Consider the following 7507-nt stretch of genomic DNA (forward strand, 5'->3'; position numbering starts at 1 on the left):
CTTCTACCTCGGAATATTTCGCTCTTTTTGAACTACCAAAGGAGTCAAAAAGGGAGCAAACTAAACTCTTCGATAATTTCTATAAATATAGTTTTTGGTTTTTGTTAAATTCTTTTGAAGCGAACAATCCGTTTTGCAGGTACGGGTTGTTTATTCAAGAATTTGAATTTCTAACGCGAACGGAAGCATACACCTAGGAGGAAATTCTAAGTCGAGCTCACCGACTATAAAGTAGCGCTTCTTGGGAGGCAACCCAAACTCGAATAAGGGAGTTTTTCGTTCCCAACTTTTGCTTTCCACATTTTGTTTTCCGACCGATTCATTTCACTTCTTTAAGTTATTCTTGTCACTTTTTATCTTCATTTCTATTTTTATTTTTATTCTTATTTTTATTTTTATTTTTATTTTTATTTCTATTTTTTTTTTAAATTAAAGGAAAAACAAATCCCATATTAATTCCAAAATTATTTAAGATACGCGGGACGTACAACCCCATGCGCCCCGCGTAGTTGTGTGTCTGCCCATTTTACTCAATAAAAGACACACTACGCGGGGCGTATCTCCTATCACGCCCCGCGTACCCATCGGTGAATAAACCCCTTTCGAATAAACGCCACGTGGGAGGACACGCGGGACGTGCCCCAGGGCACGCCTCGCGTATCCTCGGGGAGTTGCAAATTACAACTCCCCATGGAAGTTTCTTCCCTCAAACTTCCCATCACTCCTCTTCCCTATACACCTTTTCCACTTCCACACTCCACCTTCTCTTCCATCCAATCAACCTCCATCTTTTCAAATTCAAAACTCCCTTCACAATAAATTTGTATTAACTACCTCCTTAATTACAAATTAAAAATAAAAACATTACAAACAATTAATAATTAAACATAAAAATCATAAAAACTCATTAAAAACTCATAAACCATAAAATTAAAAATCAGAAAACTGATCAAAAACCGAAAAAATCCTTCCACTTCCCCTTCTTACGCGGGGCGTATCCCCATATATGCCCCGCGTCCTCGCCCTTTTTTTCATCAAAAAGGGGCAGAAGGTGCGATACGCGAGGCGTGCCCCCTTTCACGCCTCGCGTACCGCACCATTTTTTGCGAAAAATAAGTTCAGGGGAGGGATACGCGGGGCGTGGCCCCTTCACGCCCCGCGTACCCCTCTGGGAATCCGAGTTTTACTTGGATTCCCCACTCTCCCTTTATATAAACCTCTCATTTCCTTCTTCTTCCCCCTCACAACTCACTCAACCTTCCCATAACCTTCCTCCACACTCTCTAAAACCCCTCACTCACACCATGGTTAGGCGAAAATACACCACCGACATGCGTCCCCCACGGTCCACTAGGGCCCGTTCTTCCCGTTTCGCCCAAAATCAACAACCACTACCATCACCCGAACGGGAACAAACACCACCACTTACCCGCCTACACCGGGCTCCTTTTCATCTCCTAACAGAGGGGGAGGCCGAGAACTACCAAACACTTTCCGCCGCCCACTTTATGGAGCTCCCATACATTGAGCGGAGCACTCTTGACCGCTTCGACCTTGGCGGGACTTTCGTGGAGCGCCTCCGTGCCCTCTCTTGGCACGATCACTTTCTTGCACGGCCCCACATTTACCCCTCCTTAGTTTTGGAGTTCTACACCACCCTCACCTCTAACAACGTCCCCGGTGCCGCCCTCTTCAACTTCCGCCTTCACAACCACCCCTTCACCATTGACACCCAATGGCTCCGCAATCACTTCACCAAACAAGTGGAAGATGGTATCTCCCATTGGCCCGAGGGTGTTTCCGCTCGTGATTTTTAGACCTCCATCACCGGGTCCGAGGATTATGATGTCTCCAACCTCCGCCCCTCTCTCATCCGTGATCCAATTCTCCAACTTCTCCACCGCTTCATCTCCTTCTACTTTTCGGGGAAGTCGGAATCCACCAAGGTCAACAAGGACGAACTTTTGGCGCTCTATTGTTGTGCCAACAACCGTGCTTATGACCTCTCCTATCTTGTGGCCGTCTAACTCCACCATATTTCCACCCAAAAACGTGGCAAGATCGGGTTGGGTCATCTCGTCACTCTTTTCGCCACCTCCGCTCTTGGCGAGGGTGCCCTTGCTCGCCTCCCAAGCCTTTTGCCTCGGCCCGTGGAGAAAAATGCCTTCAAATCCCTTAGGCGCTCCACCTCGGACCCGGGTGAAACCTCGGGGGCGGCTCACTCTCATGAGGAGGAGGGTTTGGATTCGGATATGGGCCTCAATTTCAGTCCTCCGCCTAACCATGACTTCAATTCCATCTATGCTCGGTTGGACGCCTTGGAAGGCCACCAACGTGCCGATCGAGCCCACTACGACAACCACTTTGCCACCCTCAACACCCGCTTTGACACCCTCGAGGCTAATCGCCTCATGGACCACTCCACCTTCATCACACGCTTCAACTCCATCGAGGCGCAACAACGTGAGGATCGGGCCCATCTCGATGCTCGCTTTGATGCCCTCACCAACTCCTTCGCCTCCTACTTCAACCTCCACGACAATCCCCCTCCGCCTCAACCATAGTTTCCTTTTCTATGTTTTCCTTTGTTTTGTGTTTTCGTGTTTATTTTAATTCATTTTATTTTAGTTCGTTTTGTTTTCTTGTAATGAACTTTGCTCTCTGTTTTAATATCTATATAATGTATTTTTATGGTTTCCGTTCATGTTTTGTGTTTATTTTTCACAGTTTTTCTGCCATAAATAACATTCACGTGGGGCGTACTCGCCTTTACGCCCCGCGTGATCATCATTTTTCGTAGATCAAATGCCCAGAAACTCAAACACGCGGGGCGCCCCACTTCGTGCACCCCGCGTATTTGGGTCTCTACCCAAAATGAGCTCAAAATGCAACGCCGACGCGGGACGCCCCTAAGGCACGCCTCGCGTAGGACCCAAACTTTGACTAGCCTAATTTTAAATTCCATGTCTCATTTTTGTTTTTGTTTCTTTTGCGACGCCCTTGGAATAGGCGTCATTTTAATAACGCGGAGGGTCGTGCAACCCCGCACTTTCAGTTTGTTTTGCACTAAAAAAAACAAAAATAAATAAAAATCAAATAAACAACAAAATAGTTAAACTAATTTATTGATTCTTTAAATTTTTCCGACACGCTACCTCTCCCTCGGAAATAAAATAAAAGCTCTGTTATTTGTCCTTAAAATAAAAAGACGGAACACAAAGGATCGGTTTTAGTGAGAAATTTTAGTCTTAATTTTGAAGTTTTAGAATTTATGCAAAGTCTAGGTTTATACTAAACAAAAGCATCGAGTCCTAACCCACATGTCATCTCCATAATGAAATTTAAAAAGGCAATAAAAACGGGATGTTTGAAAAGTTTAGCGAAGACTCGATAGTACACAATTTAAACCCGAAATTTTATGAGGTAATTTTGAGCCTAAAAGAGTTCGTACGAGAACTCTATTTCTTTCACAATTTTCGAGAGCTTTGACTTCACTCGACTCATAGAGTTTGCACCTAATACCGGGTTTAGTACACTTATTTTGGTATAAATGGCAATAGATGATAAAATGAACCTACTTAGTCTAATTCTTTTCTTAATTTATTTTTCTCGTTTTCATTAACCTCTAGGAAACCCCCTTGAGCTTACTAACCAACTTTTCTTGTTAACACCCTTTTAACAATTAACCCTTTTTCCTCTTGTTTAAATACCAACAAAATTAATTCGCACCCGAAATAAGCCAAGGCCTTGATAAGTAAGCACCACAAAGTTCTCGAGATCGTTTTTGTGCCGCTCTCAAAACAAAAAGAAAAAGAAAAACACAATAAAGAGCACAAGGAATTCTCAAGCTCCATCCGAGCAATTTCGAATTATATTTTACGAACTTGATAAGGCCAAAATAAAATGCGGTGCAATCATCAAAATGGTATTTGAACTCGAGTTTCCAAAAAAATTAACCACTAAAAAAGCCACCCACATTACAACCCCCCTCCGGGTTCATTTTTAATATTGTCTAAAACCATAACATAGGAGGAAAAACCCGGATGAAAATGCGAACTCAAAGTGATCTCGGGTAAGTGCAAAGAAGAGTGCTACAACACCGACCCACCAGAGTTTGAGCGTAAGAGTGAAATCCCTTGGTGAGGTACTATCGGATTCTCAAAAGATAATCTACCCCCGTTAATATTGCCTATTAATTTTGATTATGGAGGTTTCAAATAAGTTTTGGTCGCTTGATTGTTTGCGTAGGTACTCGCCGAAAACTTTGCATAAAACTTTAACTTTGAAATCACGCACTTAGTAAAACCAACCGTCGGTTTGTTTCTTAATAATCTCAATCCCTTGTCTTTCGATTTCTTTTACTTGAGGACAAGTAAAACTTTAAAGTCCGAGGAGGTTTTGATAGGGGTATTTTACACCTATCTTTTAGCATGATTTACGGTATAATTTTAGAAGTAATAAATAAGTTTAATTATAAAAATAAAGTGTTTTAATAAAATAACGGAATAAAAATAAATTCCACGTTTTCAGTTAATTTCTCTTGTTTTTGATATATTTAGGAAATAAAACATCAAGCTAACTCGGCCCCGAGATTTGTATTTCAGGTACGAGCAAGGAGTGAAAATCCACTCAAATACGCGAGGCGTATTTCCCTTCACGCGAGGCGTGAAACATGGAGTCAGAAATAATTGTCCTATCCACGAGCACCATGTGGAATCTAGTCAGCATACACGAGGCGTATGCCAACCTACGCGAGGCGTATGACACATGTCAGAAATGATAAGCCCATTCCTGAAAGTCAGACTGCATTGTCTCCTAGGTCAACTATCGGTACGCGAGGCATGTTTTGGGATACGCAGGGCGTACATGATGTATTTCAAGCAATAAAACGCCAGGAGCTCAAACACGCGCGGTGTATATCACTATGCACGGGGCGTGTTTGAGACAACAAGATCCGAATTGGTCCATATGCAGGAGATTTCTGACGGAATGGGCATACATGCAGGGCGTACACCACCATATGCGGGGCGTATTATGGGATTTCTGCACAAAATAATGTTCCTCCATGCTTGCACCTTGTGGAGTTACGATCTTGCCCCTAGCTTGATCTATAAATAAGAGTGTCCAAGCACTCATTAGATATACCATATTGTAGAGAGAGCAAAAACTATACTTGTTTTAATTTAGATTTGTTTTTAGGCTTTGTGTAACTAAACTCTTCCATCTCGAGAGCTTGTCCGTTGCTCCCAACATTTCATCAAAGTCCCGCTCCATCTCCGCACACCAAGCTCGAGAGCTCCACCATTCAAGTCCTTAGAGACGGCTTTTGAGTCCGGTTAGCTAGTTCCGAGGGTGGATTCTTCCCTTTACACTTGCTAATTAGCTTGATCTCATCATATGTACTAGGCTTGTTTGTAATCCATATTTACACTTTCCATGTTTATAATTTATGATTCATAATCTTCTTTTCTATATATGTGTTGATGTTTGTTACTTGTTTTGATATTTATAATTGATTGTTGTGTAGGAGAATGCGACTACCGACGCCATTCGGGCTATTTTTAGGGATTCATATAGGTGTTGCCTTACCAGAAGTGACAAACCGGAAACCGTAGGAATTGACAAGCCACGGAACTTACGGGCCCTAATTTCTGGTCCCAAGCATTAGACACGCCTTGACTAGGAACCATGTAGTCTAAGTACTTCACGGGTCGGTTACTCTACACGTAGTCGTCTTTGCAAGAGCAAACCATTAACCATATAAACATTAGAAGTCATTATTTATCATAATTATAACTTATCGCATCCATCTCGCTTCATAGAGTTTCGTTACATAAATTCGCCTCACACGTAGTTAGAAATAGTTTGTAGTTGGTTACCACATCAACCCCAAAGTATTCACCGCTTAAATAACGTATAAAACCGAGTCATTTAATACTTGCAGTTATAAATCCCGTGGATTCGATACCCGGTCTTAACCGGATTATTACTTGATACGACGGGGTACACTTGCCCCTAAGTAGTCACATCTAGTAGATACAAAGCACTTAGAAAGACCACATTCATAGTCATAGCGCAATCATCGTAATATACATTTCGTCGTTAAAAAGAACACTACTAGGCGTCGCGCATCAGCATGGTAAGTAGAGTTTCTAGCAAGATGAATCGCGCTTTGACTATCATAAAGAATCACATACCGCTGCTGTTTAAAGCTAAGCTCTTGCACAAACCTTTTCAACCACAAAATCTCCTTACCTGCTTCTGTTGCTGCTATATACTCTGCCTCTGTTGTAGAAAGTGCAACACATTTCTGCAATCTTGATTGCCATGACACAGCTCCCCCTACAAAAGTCATCAAATAACCAGAAGTAGACCTCATGTTATCCTTATCTCCTGCCATATCAGAATCCGTGTACCCAACAAGCACTGGCTTCCCATTTCCAAATGTAAGACCCAATTTGGAAGTACCCCGTAGATATCTGAATAATCACTTAACTGCTTCCCAATGCTTCCTACACAGATTTGACATATAACGACTAACAACACCTACTGCATGAGCTATATCAGGTCGTGTACACACCATAGCATACATCAAACTTCCTACTGCTGAGGCATATGGAACTCTATCCATTTCTTCCTTCTCTTTCTCCGTAGAAGGGCAATCTTTTTCAGTGAGCTTAAAGTTGGTAGTAAGAGGAGAACTAACCACTTTATCTTTATCCATGTTGAATCTGCAAAGCACCTTTTCAATGTACTTCTCTTGTGACATGTGCAATTTCTTGGCAGTTCTATCCCTGGTAATCTTAATGCCAAGAATCTGTTTTGCTGGCCCCACATCTTTCATAGCAAAAAACTCGCTCAACTCTTTCTTCAACTGGGCAATTCTTCCAGCATTCTTACCAACAATTAACATGTCATCAACATAAAGCAACAAAATAACAAAGTCATCAGGGCCAAACCTCTGAACAACAACATAGTGATCTGAAGTGGTCTTCCAGTAGCCTTGCTCCCTCATAACTGACTCAAATTGCCTTGGTGCTTGCTTCAAACCATATAGAATTTTCTAAAGTCTACACACATACCCCTCTTTTCCTTTCACCTGAAACCCTTCAGGCTGCTCTATGTAAATCTCCTTATCTAAGTCACCATAGAGAAATGCAGTCTTGACATCCATCTGCTCAACCTCCAAATCAAGACTAGCTGCTAAAGCGAGAACAACTCAGATAGATGCCATTTTCACAACTGGAGAAAATATCTTATCAAAGTCAATACCTTTCTTTTGACTGAATCCCTTGACCACCAATCTAGCTTTGTATCGTGGCTATGAAGAGTTCTCTTATTGCTTCTTTCTGAACAGCCATCTGTTCTTCAAAGCTCTCTTGCCCTTAGGCAACTTCACCAACTCAAAAGTATTATTTTCATACAAGGACTTCATCTCATCTTGCATGGAATCAACCCACTCTTTCTTGTGCTCATCTTCCATAGCTTCTGCATAACTTTTGGGTTC

The sequence above is a fragment of the Euphorbia lathyris genome, chromosome 1, assembly GCF_963576675.1.
Source record: "Euphorbia lathyris chromosome 1, ddEupLath1.1, whole genome shotgun sequence".
Classification (NCBI taxonomy): domain Eukaryota; kingdom Viridiplantae; phylum Streptophyta; class Magnoliopsida; order Malpighiales; family Euphorbiaceae; genus Euphorbia; species Euphorbia lathyris.